This window comes from Antechinus flavipes, chromosome 1, assembly GCF_016432865.1.
Source record: "Antechinus flavipes isolate AdamAnt ecotype Samford, QLD, Australia chromosome 1, AdamAnt_v2, whole genome shotgun sequence".
Classification (NCBI taxonomy): domain Eukaryota; kingdom Metazoa; phylum Chordata; class Mammalia; order Dasyuromorphia; family Dasyuridae; genus Antechinus; species Antechinus flavipes.
Window position 1 is genome coordinate 384711154 of NC_067398.1, and position 17888 is coordinate 384729041.

Sequence of the window (17888 nt, forward strand, 5' to 3'; positions counted from 1 at the left end):
GTGTGTATATGTGTATTTTTCTTCAAGTTTAAAGACTGAATTTCCATATGTGAAATTAGCTCTAACTTAGAATGTTCTAGTTTCAGGAATGTATTTGACCTTCTGGTGAAAACTTTGGGCCCCCTTTTCAAAATCATGTTATTTAACTGTATACATAAAATATATAGGATTACTGAAATGTAATTATCAAAATATATTTAAAAAAAAATTCCTCCTCCAGGAAAAAATCCTGTTTAAAGAGATTCAATGTCTATATTCATTAATTTGTCTTATTTACTTGTCTTTTTCATTGTCATTTCAATTATTTCCTCAATTTTATGATGAACCCAGTAGAAAGGAAAGAATGTCAGATTCCTCTTACGAATCAAGGTTAGAAATCTCCACCAAGGAGAACAGGAAATTCTCATGAGCACTCTAAACAGCGTTTCCAAATTATACCTCATCCATGAAAAAAATCTGCACTTAATCCCACAAGCTACCAGAAAATGCAGGAAATTTTCCTAACAATAGGTGTTTAATTAATTAAGTAAATAACTTTTGCCTCCTTTCCTCATGCCTATAGCAAAGATCTTTAGATACTTTCTTTACTTCATTTTGGCTTTTTGAAGATTTAGTTAGTAACTATGTATCAAATAAATGACTTATTTACATTTTAAATTCTAATAGTTTCAGTCTCATTTAGTTTGGGTGAAAAATAGATAAAAGTTCTTTATTATATAGCATGTTTTAACTTCATAGAATTTTATATATGTTATCCTTTTACTTTTTACATCAAATGAGGCAAGAAGTATTATTATATCCATTATACATAGGGAAAAAAAACCTCAGACTTAGAAATATTATGTGAATTTTTAAAGATCTGAGTTAACAAGTTGGAATAGATACCAATGTATCATTTGCAAATCCAGTGCTCTTTCAAAGACCATTCTAAATAGAGTCCAAGTGAATGTAGATATACACATATAGATGTATATATGCATATATATATAATAATGTCTATAATGGAATATATGAATGTTTAAGGAAGACTAATATATTTGGTGTGAGGGCTATTGGGCCCATTTCAGGGCTGCTCCTCAGCCTTTAGTGTGACTCTTTTTTTTGGCTCCAAGAAATTATAGCAAGTGTAGTTGCTTTGGCCCTCTAAAAATGTTTTGGCAGATGGACTAATAATGATGGTTAGTTCTCAAAATCAATAGTGAATTAGGAGGATGACTATCCCAAGCAGGTGAAGACTTCCCCTGTGAATGGGCAGATAAGAACATTTTATTCCAATGGTCATGAAAAGTATTAAAGCAGTTATTGTGAAATGTTTAGAACTTGATCAGCCATTAAAGACACCAAAATCATCCACTGAATCCTATGACATTGCCAATCATTCTGACTTTAGTCTTGCTACTGGATTTTGTTGACTCTGGAAGAGAGTTTGGCTGATGGCTTTATGCAACATTGCTTCATTTAAATTCAATTCACATAGGAGTAGACATCAATCTATGATGTCACTTGTTCTCTTTCAAAATGAAGGGCAAACATCAGACAATTTGCATAATAATTTGCATGATAATTTTTTTAAATTTAAAATGGAATGATTTGTTTTGTATGACCCTGTTTTCCTCTTCTTATCTTACCATTGTAGGTTTACTTAAGTGCTTTGAGAGATGGAGGAGCATGACAGTAGATAAAGACTATGTGAAATCTGGGTTAACTCCCTGGAGGCCTTAGAATCAGCCAGAGTCAGGATAAGTAGAAGTCCTTGGTCTTTAGGGGGAGAAGTGAAATGGATGGACAAGACTGCCAAAGCTCTCCATAACCTCCCTTCTCTTTGTCCACCTCCAAAGTGACTCTGGCTCCTCTCAATCCACCCCCTAACCCTTCACAATTCTCTTAACCCCAAGCATTAAGTTAGTATTAACTGAAAAGAGAAATTCCAAACATGCTAATAGTGTTATTGACCAATAGGTAATTAGCCTTAAGTGCTTGATTGTCTGATTCAAGTGCACCTATCAGAGTTTCAGCCCTTTACAATAAGTTGGGAAGAGATGCATTCAAATTCCATCTCCATAACTATTTAGCTGCAAATTTAGGAAAAACATTGAAACTCTCTGAGTCACAGTTTCCTGTTTTGTCAAATGGGATTAATATTTCTTAGCCTTACTGCACATGGTATTGTATGTCTAAAGTGGGGAAAATGTCCTTAAATTGTACTATAATTGCCAGTTATTAACTTCAGTAACATTAGTTTTTATGAAATTAATATTTTATTGCTTAATTACTACCTTTTAAATTTTAGTTTCTTGAGCAGGGCCAGGAGATCATTATATACTTCAACAATAATACTATATGATGATCAATTCTGATGGACCTGGCCAGCTTCAGCAGTGAGATGAACCAAATCAGTTCCAATGGAGCAGTAATGAACTGAACCAGCTATGCCCAGTGAAAGAACTCTGGGAGATGACTAAGAACCATTACATTGAATTCTCAATTCCTATATTTTTGCCTGAATGCATTTCTTATTTCCTTCATAGGCTAATTGTACACTATTTCAAATTCTGATTCTTTTTGTACAGCAAAATAACAGTTTGGTCATGTATACTTATTGTGTAAATTAGATACATATATTTATTTAACTTTATTTTATTTATTTATTTAACTTTAATATATTTAACATCTACTGGTCATCCTGACATCTAGGGGAGGGGGTGGGGGAAGGAGGGGAAAAATTGGAACAAAAGGTTTGGCAATTGTCAATGCTGTAAAATTACCCATACATATAATTTGTAAATAAAAAGCTATTAAAAATAAAATAAATTGAATTTTCTAAGACAGCCATTATTAGTTGTATATCTGCTTTTATCACTTGTTCTAATCAATGTATACAACTAAGATACTGATAAAAAAGTTTGAAAATATACCTAAAACTATGTTATTTTGTTAGTAAAATTAAATAGTTATTAAAGTACCACCCCAAATTCCCACCTCAAAAATTATATACGAATATGTACTCTATTTTCTTGCAGGCAGTTAATGTCAAAGAAAATTTGGGCCATGTTTCTGTCTAGATCATTATAAATTCCAAATTCACAGGATCATATTTCTAAAGTAGGAGATGATATAGGAAATCATCCAGTTCAATCTCCTCATTTTATTGTTGAGAAAATTGAAACCAAAGAGGTAAAAGGATTTGCTTTAAATCACTTAAGTAGTAAATACCAGAAATAGAATTTGAATCAGGAACCTCTGATTTAAAAGTTGGTTTTCATTCCACTATACTATTTTTCATTCCTAAACCTCTCTCTTCCCACCAAAACTTTTTCATTGTCCTTTTCTTTCATTCATGTGCAGAATATGTTGATTTCAAGTTTCCTGAGGGGGGGGAAAGTTTTCAGAGTATCCATACTGACAAGGTAGTCTTGCAAAATTTCCTATCGGGCCATAAAAAAGGAATTTTCATGATGGTGTTGACAATTTATGGGGCCTAAGAGTGACAATTATATCTGTCCCTAGCTTTACCAAGTTTGATACACTAGACAGTTAATACCAGCTTTTCTTGGCGTTTGCTCTCCATCAACCACTTCTACAAAAGGAGAAATCCACACATTTTCAGAACTCTGTCAACCAGTTTGCCTTAGAGATAGATGTTCTTTCCCCTTGCAGCTATAATTTAAAAGGAAAAAAAAATCAGAGGATTTGGTCATCTGAAGATTTCATATCCAGCACTCATTCCTTTATATGTGTTTGAATAAAACAATAACATAGAAACTGCTTTAAATGGTGTACCTTCTGCTGGGAGAGCCAATGCTCAAAATAAAATCCTAGGGCTAGTGTTTTAAAAGTAATCATATAAATTTAAATGATCTGTCAGTATGCTCACTGTACCATTTGACTGATTCTTCACTAGGCAGATGTGCTAAGGGCTTGGGGAGGTTGAGCATACAGTCACAGAGCTCTGCTGGTCATTGAGTCTATCATAGCCTGGTGAGTAGCTAATTTGTGTATCAAGATTTTCCTGTCAATCAATATTCAGAGTATGAAAAGTGCCTATTCATGCAGAGAGTGTGGACCCAGCTGACTATAGAAGAGCAGGTCTTATAATCTGTTGGGTCATATAAATGTCAAGAGAAGAGAACAGATATTTTCCTCATCCTATCAACCCCATAAAACCATTAAAGATTAAAGATGTAATTAAAGATCACTATGATGTTTTTCACTATGTTAATTCATATTTTAAAATACACTGAGTTTATCTCAGTTGTCAGAAAATGAAGGATTCTCAGAAGTCAAATATATATATATATTAAAAGCAAGGTAAACTCATGAACAGGTAAGGAATTAAAAAAAAAAAAAACAATTAGCTGATGTGAGGATTTTTTTCCTCTGAATTAACATATTTTTTTCATCATTGTTTAGTGGAATGGAGTGCAATTAGGCTCTTAATGAACATATGGTATGCAAATAACTGAACAGTAGAGGAATATGTGCTCAGCACAACTTGCCGGAAGATCAGTCAAAATCTAAATTTAAGCTGGAACCTGGTATTGTGTTATGGAAGGCTTAGGAAGCAGTTGAGTAGGGAGATGGGGGTGGGAGTAAGGAGAATCATGTCTGCCTTGTACAGTGATTCTTTATTTTCTTTCATTGGAAGCATATTTTCCTCTAGATAGCATCCACTTCATTTAATCTTTCCCCATAGTGGATATGCAAAAGATAAGCTAACCTTTTGGATTTGTTTTCAAATGGCAAAGAAAATATCTCTCTCCTAAAAAGGTTTCATATTGCTACAATTCAATGCCTTAACTAATCCCATATTCTCTTTGTCTTTACACTGGTTCTTCTGCCTTTCCCTTCCCCACAACAAAACACATAAACTCTTACACTTGTAAAATTAAAGGCTTAGCTCCAGATAAATAATAATGAATTTTTATTCTTTACATATTTATGTAATTCATCTAGACTAATGGTTTTCAACTCATAGAAATGTGATCAAATAAACCATGCATCACTATCCCTATGAGTCACATATTAACTTAGAAAATCACATATTAACATTATTTATGGTTTCTTTTATTTGTATTTATTTTGTTAAAATTTGCTAATTACCTTCTTACACAATTTGAACTAGAACATTGTGGGCCACACGGATAACATGCTTGACATAACTGGTTTAGATCACACTATTGTTCATTTAGTATTATACTGCTTTGCATTCTTTTCTAGTATTCATCTTTAAGTTCATCAAAAGGGACTAGAGAGGATTAGTCAAATTGTCACATTTTGCAAGAGCAATATTTTACAGATGAGTTTCAGAGAAGTTCAATGAATTCAAGGTCAAACAAATACATAAGGGAATGAGAATCAGAGGTGAAATTGGAGACTATACCCTCTTAGTTTATAATCAGCAGATGTATCAAATGTTCATGATTTCACAGGTTGTCTAGTATAATTTCTTAGGTAGTACATTAGGTGCTTTAATTTTGTTATATTAGGCTACAAATATGTGGCAATATGGACTGCAAACCTATACACACTTAGATACACAAATCTATATTATAAATTCAAGTAGGCTTTTGTTTGTTTGTTTTCTGCCATATACTTAGTGCATATCCATGTTTAGAGGCTTCCATTTTTTTTAGGTAGGTACCACAATGAACTTTGAGTTCATTTTCCTCTTTTCCTGAAAAGAAATCATATCCAACTTTATGATAATAATAAGAGATTATATAACAAACAAATACAGCATTGTTCAGATCACAGGTACATGTGCACAGTTTAAATGGCTTAATGAATAGTCTTTTTAGAATTGATTTATGAAATTGAACATTCATTGACCTGAAACAGCCCTGTTATTTCAATCCTGAAGTGAGCAGAAGCTGCCAGTAGTGTTGCTCTGTGCCAAACTATTTGTAAGAACTCAATGACTCCAAACATTGGCAGCTTCACAATCATTTTTATGTGACATGCTTATGTGAATATTTTTAAAAGAGAGGATAGATAATTATTTATCCTTTTTCAGTATTGGTTATAGAAAATCCATTAGAATCGATCTCTCTGACATTGTTATTGGCAAATCAACTATTTCATTGTTTTAGTGTATACTATTTGCTTTCAGATAAAAATAATTATAAATAATAATAAAATATAGCTAGCATTTACTTAATACTTTAAAGTTTGGAAAGTGCTTTGAATGTACATTCCACTAAAGCAAACCATTGTGGATAGATTTAGTCATATCTTCATAGGTGTTATGTTGAAATATTAGAATGCTCTATGATCTATTCCCTTACCATTCAATTCAATTCAGCGAGAATTTATTAAGCACTATTTGTATGTCAGCCATCTCTTTAGGTTCTGGGGATATAAAAAAAAAATAAACATGACATTCATTGAGTTGGGACTCTTCAAAAAATGATGCTGAAGAACTATTCCTCATATTATTTGAGACTGTGGGTAGCACAGAGAAAGGAGTGCTAATCCTTTAAATTTGGGGGAGGGGCAGTATAGGGAAAACAGAACTCTCAAAGTATTTTAGAGTTATTACATTCTTTTCTCATCCTAAATGCTTTGAGAATATTCTCAGTCCTTCTAAATAGTTCATATACTAAAAATTATCTCCTTGGTTGTTGAAAGTAAATGGAGGATTGTTGACAAATACTAAAGATATTTACATATATCCCTAAAAAAGATGAAGTGAATCAAAAGCCTTGTGAAATGTTAGGGACCAAAAGTGACTGTGATCTTATTTAGCTTTTACATTCCTAGTACTTCATAGAAAGAAAACAGGAGAAAGACAAGATGCATCAAAGGAGAAAAAGGAAAGGTCCAATAATTAAAACACATCTAGTTACACTGATTAGTAGGTGCTACATAAATGCTTATTTTTATCCCTTCATGATGATAACACATTTGGTGGCTTCAAGATTGGTCAAATGAATGGACATAGAGAGTATTGATTAGCAGTGACCATCAACTAAAAAAAAAAAAGATTATCCATAGCCTTGCAAAGAATTCCCTCCTTGCTTCTTTTCTGTTTAACATTGTATTTATTAACTGGGATGAAAACCTGCTTAACAAAATTATGGTAATCCTGAAGCTGGAAACACTATCAAATATAATTTATGGTTAAGTGGAATCTGAAAAGATTTTGAAAATCTAGAATAAAAGGCAATATTGATAGTAATAAAGATATTACACTTAGGTTTAAAAGAATCAGAACCAAGAAGATGAAAAGGACAGCAAGAGAAGGGAAGATGTGCTAGGACAAGAGTGACTATATTAAAAAAAAAAAAAAAACAACTTAGGTTTTTAATGGAATAGAAGATAATTGAAGTAAAAATAAGATGAAAACAAAAATATGCTGTAGAATTTTTATCGATAATTTATTATTTTAAATTTGTTAATAGAATCTATTGTAATTATAGAATCAAGGTCAAAATCTTCTCATTCAGAAATAAATTAATTGAAATTTAAATATATCTTATTTAATTTAAATATAACTTATGCATATACGTATGGAAATGCTTGTTTTATTCCATAAATTATTGTGTTTTATTTTTTCATTTTAAAAATTATTTTGAAGTTGATGAAGATGAATTTTATCCTATACATGAAAGAAAAAAGAAAAATTGCTTATGAAACCACAAAGCTCTATGACATTCAGCATATTTTCTTTTTAAGATTTTTATTTTTAATTTATGGAATTAAACAAGCATCTCCATACATATATGCATGTCACATACACACACTAAGATCAATACAGGTCAATAGCTTTTCTGTAATCTATAGTCTAAGGGAATTATCTGGGGCACTGAAAGGTAAAGTGATTTGCCCCCAAATCCCTCAGTTAATAGAGGTCAGAGGAAAAACCTGAACCCCATTCTTGATGTTCATTTAATACATATTTGTTTGTTATTGTTTGTCCTTCCTTCTTGAAGAGAACCATGACATCAGAGATGTGATGCCATGACATGCAAGTGATTTGGATTTAGGTGTGGGAGGGATGTACAAAATCACCTGTTTCATTGTTTAAGTATTTCTTGTCAGCTGTGTCTTTTTACAGCTCAATACTGAAAAGGAGTAGAGAATAGAAATGCTTTGGAGGTTTTCTTGGAGAAAACTTTTAAAGTGATTGGATTCTCTACTATTCCACTATATAGCCAGTGTACGTTTAGTTCTTCTTCTTTGACATTCTTCACAGTTACAAATCTTTACATTTCCTGAAATCTTGGCCCCAGTTTCCCCAGCATTTCCTCTAAGAAGAGGTTTTGTGGAGGATTCCACTTAATCTACCTGTTATTGTTCATCCTTCATTTTTGAAGATGACCAATGATGTCATGGAGAAATGTTTTGACCTGTTTACTGAATTGAATTTTAGTGAGACAGAGTTGTGAAGTCATCAATTTTACTTTCTCTTTCAGAGTGAAAGCCCAATGGCAAGACAAAATTCAAGACAACTGTCAATGGCCTGGGATGCAGTGGATCACCTTGGCATCCTTGACTTTTGACCAACTTCTAAGTGCTCCTCAGCACTTGCTTCAGCTGCCTTCATGCTGCTGAAATAAATTGTTCTCGTCCTCTCATTTTTTTCTGGGGAAACATGCTTGGACTAGAAACCTCCCCAAATCATTGATGGGTTTGCGGACCATCAGTTATCTTCAACCTGTTTTAGTCTATTTATTGAGACATTTTTAATGGGGTAGGGCCACAGCCCATAATACAGTTTCTTGGAACCACAGGTAAAAGTCAGGTAACAGGTAAATACCAAAGATGGAAATAAACCTTGAAAAGGGTTTAGTAAGTCCACACACCACAGGTTCTAATCCTGATTTCCCCATCCATTCCAATTAAATGCAATAAGTGTCTATTGAATGCAAGGAACTTTTCTGGGCTCTAATCTTAGCCCTCAAGTGGAGGGTTTTTTTTTTGTTTGTTTGTTTGTTTGTTTGTTTTTGTTTTTTTATGGTGAGGCTCAGAGGCTGTCAATCTACAAAAACCAGAATTAAGGTCACCAAATCACCAAATACCACTTTTACTTGCCAAAGTAAATGAGAAATGTAAAAATGAAAATTCTCTGAGGCCTTTGGAATTTCCCAAGCAAACTCCATTTTTAATCTCCATCAAAAAGGACAAATCAATTCAAAAAGCTAGACCTTGCTATGGCTTTTATCAGTGGATATAAGTAGAAAGATATGCTTTTCTGATTTTGTGAATTTTCATGAGTAAGAAACAATCTTTGCTAGAGTCACAAAGAGGTTCTAACTAACAGGGATGACTTTTTTAAAAATAATGAAATTGAAATTGCTTCTATTAAGCAAGGTTACTGATATTGTGATAATAAATATTCCAGCCATCATAAAAGGAAAGAACTCACTGAGAACAGAATATAAACTCTGTATGAAAGGGACATCTAGGAAGGACTTTTGTCTAATAGTTTCTAAATATTTTAAATTCAGTTTTTCTGCTTGGCAAAATAATTCATTCATGAGCCAAAAATAAGGAAAAAGGACTATATTTTCCTTTAGCAGCTGTGTATATGAATATCACAAGGGGCCCTGAGCCAAGCATCTCAGGTATTGCATCTGCTGGAGGTTTATTGAAGGTGGATAATGTTTCCTACAATGTAGAGGTTCCAGATACACTTAGACTTGTCTTGTGAATACTATAGTTGTGATTTTCTAAATGAAATTTAATTTAATAACATTTAATTGAACAAATATTTATTAAGTATTTTTCATGCAAGTAACTGTGGAAATATTGGATATATCAAGTCAAAAATAAAAGTCTATCTTCAAAGATCTTGTATTCTACTATAGAATGATAATTATTATTGCTAATAAAAATAGTAATAATAAACTAGTGCTTGAAAGTTTGTAAAGAGTTTTGGATGTAAGTAATAAAATATAAAACTTATACAAATTAATTTCAACAGGGATAAAAGAGTAATAATTGGAAATGGAGGGATAGGAAATAGAGGGGACATTTGTGCATCAAGAGAAGCTTAGGAGTAGTAGGGAGTATTTTCCAGACATAGGAAACAACTTTTGGAAAGGCATATGAGAGGAGATAGAATTACATGTGTGAGAAACAGGTAGTAGACCAATTTACTTAGAATGAAGAAGAAGCAAAGGGATGTGGTATCCATCTACAACCCTGCCAGGATTTACATAAAATATATGAATACTAAATCCTATATAAGCTAATTTAAGATTCAATTTTTTATCTTTTCTATTTCAATAAGTTTTTATTTAATCTTCTTACCTCAAGTTTCTTCCCACTTCTTTTAGTCTTTTACATAGTTATTCCAGTGTTTTTTCTAAAGTTCAGGTCTACCATGTTGTTCTAATACTTAAAAAATTCTTTTAGGCCCCTATTGCCTCTAGGATCAAATATAAATTCCTCTATTTGGCTCTTAAAACTCTCCACAATTTGGAACTTTTATACATTTTCAATCTTTTATTTGAATTAGTACCCAAGTGGATGGGGTTTTCAGTGAGAAAAAGTACCTTTAGTGTGAGGCCTTGGCAACCACTTTTCAAGTTGTTTATCGACCTTAGTTGTCCACCTTTCATCCAATTGTCACCTATGATTCTGAGAACTCATAGCATGTTCAGTGGCCACACTCTGGTAAAAATTTGTCTCCTTACACAAGCTAAACCAGGTTGAAGGTAACTGACAGGCTACAAACTCATCTGTGAGTTTGTGGAATGCCTATCCTAAACATGAGAAGTCTTACCCCAGGTGAATGAGGGGATAAACACAATTTATTCCAACTACTATAAAAAGTTGAAGCAGGTGTTATGGAGTGCTTAGAATTTAATCAGACATTGAAGGCACCAAAGTCATCCACTAAATCATTGTCAATCATCTTGACTTTGTTACTTGACCCTGAAGGGTTTAGAACAGGGGTCCTCAAGCTTTTTAAAAGGGGGGCCAGTTCACTGAACCTCAGACTGTTGGAGGGCTGGATTATAGTAAAAACAAAAACTTTGTTTTGTGGGCTTTTAAGTAAAGGAACTTCATAGCCCTGGGTGAGGGTGATGATCATCCTCAGTTGCTGCATCTGGCCTGCAGACCATAGTTTGAGGACCCCTGGTCTAGAAGAGTGAAGCTAATGCTTTGTGAAACTACCCCTAACTTAAGTCTAATTCACCTACAAGTAAAGATATCACTCTATGATACCACTGATGCTCTTCAAAAACAAAGGACAAACAATAACAATTACCTGGCTAAAGTGATCTTGCTGTGGCTCACATGTGATGATTCATCTCCTTTGGCCCATGAAATACTTTGGTTTCCTCAAAATTCACTTCAAAAAATCTTTCCACATGCTAAAGTTATCCCTCTCAAAAGAATTAATATTTTTGTATATATTTTGTAAGTACATGTTTTTTCCCTATTTGGATATAAGCTCCATTAGAATGGGCAATATTTTGTTTTTCCTCCCTACCCTTCTCATTGCATAGCAAAGTGGACTATTCCTTTATAGATGCTTTCTAAATTATTGTTGATTGATTCATCTGGAAAGGATGCATATAGGAGATATTTGAGCTGAGCTTTGAAGGAAAATAGACTTTTCAGGAGAAAGAGATAAGGGAAGGGAACATTTGAAACACTATAATACAACCTGGACAAAAGAACAAAGATTAAAGATGCTATGTTAGGTGTGAGGAAAACTCATTATCTACTTGACTATATTAATGAGTATCTAAAGGGGAACAATATGTAATAGACCTGCAAAAAAAGTTTGCTACAAAATGTCGACAGGTTTTAACAATCAAACAGAGGAACTTGTTTTCTGTGTTGGAGGCAAAAGGAAATATCTGAAGATTCTTGGTGGGTGGAGGGAACTAAAGACATAATTATTGCAGTGCCTTTGTAATATCCTTTTGGAAATCATGAGAAAGATAGATGGGATTGACATTAAGAATTAAAGCAGAGTGATTACTTAAGTATCTATTGTAGAAGTCCAGATAAGAGGTGATGAAAACCTGCATTGAGAAGATGATCAAATAAGTGAAGAGAAAATGACACATAAATAAAAATAAATTATATAATAATTGGTGACTGATTTCACATGAAGAAAGTTAGAGAGAACAGACACATAACTATATATTTTGAGCTATGAACATGGGTAAGACAGTAGGAAACGTCAGCAACAATGTAGAAGTTTGGAAGAAAGGTAGTTTTGGGGGAAAATACAACATTGAGTTTGTAGTGCTTCTACGACAACTATTTTAAAATGCACAAAAAACAATTGATAACAAATTGATTATTTCAAGAATGAAATCAAAGTTGTACACATAGATTTGGATATCATCTATATATAATTCATAATGTGACCAATAGAGATGATGAAACCACTGAGAGAATGTATATGGAAAGAAGAGTAAGAGGAGCCAGGACAAAGTTCAGTCATCATGTGAATGATGATTTCACAAAATAGACAGTCAAGGTGTGTTAAGACATATATTCAGAAATGGTTGAACAAGCCATGATATATGATTGTAATGGAATACTCTTGTCCTATAAGAAATAACAAACAGGATGACCAGAAAACAAAACACACCTAAATTGAGATACATGAACTGATACAAAGAGAAGCAAACAAGTATAAGGAAAACACTGTATATAGTAGCAGCAATTTTGTATGATGAAGAACTATGAATGACATATCTCTTCTCAGAAATTCAATGATCCAAGATAATTTGATAAAACTCATAATGAAACATGCTGTCTCTAAAGAAAGGACGAATATTGACTGAACAACATGTCTGTTTCAGAGACGGGGAAAGAAGGAAGAGAGGGATAGAATTTGGAATGTAAAACTTAAAAATGTTAAATTATTTTAATGTAATTAAAGAAAAATAAAATATTATTTTAAAATAATCTATGGTAATATGACAAATAGATATATACATAGAAAATTACAGGATGTTAGATTTGGAAGGTTCTTAATGATCATCTACTCTAACCCTTTCATTTTGCAAATGAGAAAACTGATAACCAGAGATGCAAAATAAACTAGATCTTTATCTTAATACTCTGACTTAAATATATTTAGCTTCAATAAAATGTTAATTCCAATATGATTATAGAATGTTATATTTAATGTACTGTATAATATTTAAATATATAGTAGTACAAAATGAACTGGAGAAAAATGACAAAGCACTTCAGTATTTAAGAAAAGAAACAATAGCAATCTTAAAAAAAGGGTCACAAAGAGCTGAATATGACTGAAATGACTCAACAACAAATAACAGTACATAAATCCTTGATTATATTTTATGTCAACCAAATAAGAAGCATGTGATATGTACCAGGGATTATGCTAAGTGTTGAGACCATGAAGACAAAAATACAATAGCTGTTGTGTTTAAAAAGTTCACATTTCATTGGGGCAAACAACAGGTTCACACACAATTACATGTTATATATATATATATACATATACATATATATGGATATAGTTGCATGTTAGATAAATATAAAGTATCAGGGGTACTAAATGCTGGAGGAGTTGTTTCACTGTTATAGTTCTTTGTATCTACATATAACTATCATGTGTATTTCCTTCATTTTTCTTTCCTTTATATCAGTATGTGTAAATCTTTTTGTGCTTCTTTGTCTTCATCATGTTTGCACTATTTTTGCAGCACTATAAAGTATGTTACTCTTTTTTACCACAATTTATTTAGCCATAGATTTGATTCTGGTTATTTTCTATAACAAAAAGTACTGCTATAAATATTTTAATGTACCTGGAGCCTTTCTTTGTTATTAAACTTCTGGCAATAGCATTTCTGGCTCAGATGATATGGACATTTAGTCACTTTACTCGAAATAAACTGTTTTCCAGAATGGTTGGACCAAATCACATCATCAATTAGATTAAGTACGTCAAGTAGATTATTGTGCCTTTCTTCTACAACACTTCTGACACCTACTGTCCCCCAATTTTTTTTTTTAATCAAAGGCTCTCTTAAAGCAGTCTAAAATCATATTATCATTTTTAGTTGTACTATTTTTCTACCTTGGTTTTTGGCTTTTCCTGGTTCAGATGTCAATATATTTGTATCATAGAAGGAATTGGCAGGATTCTTTCTTTACTGATTTTTCCAAAGAGTTTACATAGTATTGGAGTTAATTTTTCTTTAAATATTTAATAAAACTCACTTGTGAATCTATCTGGCTCTGCATTTTTTTTTTCTTAAAGTGTTCATCCATGGCTTGTTCGATTTATTTTATTCTAAAATAGTTGAAATTTTTCTACTATTTAAATAATGTATTTCCTCTTCTGTTAATCGGTACCATTTATATTTTTGTAAATATTCACCCATTTCTGTTAGATTTTAAGGTTTGCTGCCATATAATTGAGCAAAATATCTCCTAATTAATGCTTTGACATTTTTCATTGGTGGTCAGTTTACCCTTTTCATTTTTGATGGGGTGATTTGTTTTTTACTTTCATTTTTTTTAGCAAAATTAATCAGACTTATCTAAATTTTTAAAATAAAACCATCTCTTAGTTTTATTAATTAGTTTTAAATTAAATAATTTTCTTAGTTTCAATTTTATTAATCTCTCCTTTGAAGTTTAGAATTTTTTTAAATTTGGTATTTAATCAGTTATTTTTAACTTGTTCACTGATTTATTTGTTTGTTAGATTTTTTTTTTTTACTTGCATGTCCAATTCATTGGTCTCCTCTTTCTCAATTTTATTCATATAGCTATTTAGTGATATAAAATTTCCCCTAAGAACTGCTTTGCCTACATCCCATAAGTTTTTTTTTTTTTCATCCCATAAGTTTTAGTATATTGTCTCATTTTTATCGTTCTCTTGGATGAAATTATGGATCATTTCTGTGATTTATTGTTTGATCCTTTTATTCTTTACATTAGATTATTTAATTTTCAATTTGTTTTTACTCCATCTTTCCCTGGCTATCTATCTTCCATTTTTTCATTCTTTTTAGTTTGACTGATTCTTGATGTTTCTTAGTAATTAGCTTCTCTTTGCCCCTAGTTTTTAATGTATGATTTTCTTTAGTTAGCTTTTGTATGTGTTTTTCCATTTAGTTAATTATACTTTTGAAGATATTGTTTTCTTCAGTGGATTTTTTTCTTTCTGCATTTACCAATGGCATTTTTTAAGGAATTGCCTTTCTTTTCCTAGCTGTTGACTCATTTTTGCATACTTCTTATTTCTTTTATCATTTTTTTCCTTCTCACTCTCAGTTGCCTTTTGTCTATTTTGTCTTTAATGAGCACTTCCAAAAAGAATCTTTGGGCTTGAGACAATTCATATCACTCTTTGAGATTTCCTCTGTGGGTGTTTTGTCTACATCAGAGTTGGTATTTTGGTCTTTCTTGTCACCATAGTAGCTTTCTATGGCCAGGGTTCTTTTTTGTTTCTTGCTCATTTTCTTTCCCTTTCTTTTGATTTTTCCTCTTTTTTACATTTATGGTTGAGCTCTCCTGTAGTAAAAAGGGTACTGTTCCAAGCTTCCTGTGCAGCTCTGATTCTCTCCTTTGAGTGCAGGGGATCTTTGTGTTTGCAGGTGGTAGTTATCTGGTCTTTCCAGGAAACAGCCTGGTTTCCAAAAATTTGCCTTCTGAATTGGGAGTGGGGAGCTAGCCCACTGGTTTGCTTTTCTACTGAGCCAGGACTGAGGGTCTCAGTTGCTGATCTATATATTTAAGATCCTTTTACTGGCTTTCCCAGACTTCATCTTAGCTGGGCTGATTACCCTTTTTGCCCCAATGAGACTGACCTATCTTGAAGTTTTTCCAATCTGTTTTGAAATGGAGAGTAATTTCATTCCAGCAGACTCTGTTCTAAGGCTTGGTTTCATGTGCTTTTTGAGGGAAACTGGGAAAGCTAGAGCAGCTTCCTGGCTTCACTCTGCCATATTGACTCCTCCCACATTATTCTCTAATCAAATCTTCCTGCTTGGATGTATTTAGCTATATAATTGTCCATGCTTGAAATCTCTTCCGTCTTTTTGTCACAGGTTTGTGTAGAACAGGAGCTGGGTGTGCCTAGCATTTGCATCTGTTTTTTTTTTTTTTAATTTTATCCCTATTCATACTTTATAAACTAATTCGTATGCTATGTCCTTTAAGAAACATGTTCCTTCCAGTCAGAAGCATGCATATTTTGTATTCAGGTTTTTTATCTCTTATTAGCATCAAATTACATTTATTGAACTTCAAAGCTCTTTCTCTATGCATACAGACTATCTAATCTAATTTTTCTTGTTATTTATGTTAAGAACCCATAAAACTAAATATAAGATTCTCTCTCCTATTAAGCATTTTACTTTGCATAATGCATCCCACATTACTAGAATTTTTTTTTTTTTTTTTTTTTACTATAAGCTACTGGATAGCAAGGCCTTTGCACCCCAACCAACAACTAGCCAATTTCTCTGAACTTATTGGATAGTAAATATTTTTGTTCCATTTTGAATTAAATTAAATTATTTTTATGCATAAAATTAAAGTGAATTATAATTAATTTTGCTTTGAAAAGTTATGATTATTATAGAATTTAGTATTAGAACATTTTTTTAAAAAATCACTTAGTCCAATTTCTTTCTTTTATAGATATTCTGGGGCTCAGTGGTTAAGTGATCCACCCAAGATCACATAATAAAGCTGAGACCTAGACCCAGGTATTTTGTCTCCAAATTCAGTATTGGTTTTATGACAGCAGTAATATGTTTATGATATATGATACTCCTTAGAATAATTGTAGATTATTCTTTAAACTCAGATCTTGGAAACTTTACATGAATAATAACACTCATTTGTCCCACTGCAGGGCACATGATTTCCAGATTTAGTGTACTTTTATTCCTACAAAACAAACCAACACCCATTTCTGGGTAATGCTGGAAAAGTGGATGAAGCATGTAATGTAAGGAAAACATTCAAAGGCAGGCTTTTAAAATTGAATTAGACACTGAACTGATTCAACATAATCAATCGTGTAATATTCACTTTCATATGGAACTAAGATTAAACATTTTCACCCCTGTTTCCTGCTATAGTACAATATCCTTGCTGTGAGGTTTAGTGTGGATTAATAATTTGTATACTGACAAATACCTTATACACACCTAGTTTATGGTATAGTACTCAATATTCATTACTGTTCCCTTTCTACTCTCTTTTCTTATTCTCTTCTTCCCTATGTTTTCTCCTCTTCTTCCTCTTCTAATCACCTTGTTAGAAACAGAAACTCTCCTAGTTCTCTTTTAACCTTATCATCTGATAATCCTTGCATGTTTATTTAGGAAATATATATTTTTTTACTTTCAATCTCTCTTCATTTGACAAAAGGAGAAACAAATATGTAGTGTCAAATTTGCTTACATTGTCACTGTATAATTTTCTGTCATGTGTCCATCATTTTTTTGTTATGAAGTGGCTACATAGCAGAGTCCATCTGTGGTCTTGATGGCACTATAGTTGCTCATTGTTTGATCATTGAAGTATTTCTTTTCTTGTGCAGTCTAGCTATGGAGAAAAAGTCCCATAGTCAAGAGGATGAATAAAAAGCTCATCTTTCATATTGCTTGAAACTGATTGGACTCAAGAGAGTTCTAAAATGTCATACTTAAATAAAGAAATTATAGTTAAAAAGAGAGATGAATAATATATCTAAATTTACTTCCAAAACTAAAAGATTCTATGTCTTTAAGAATATACACTAAAAATGAAAAACATTTTGTGAGATCTAATTTTAAATTTTAAATTGTTCCCACTGAATGGCTTACAAAAGGATATCATAAATGTATAGAATGATTGTACATTAATTATTAAAGAATAATATTTTGCAGATTATTTGGGATATTTATTGGGGATTTAGATGCTTAAAAGTAAAA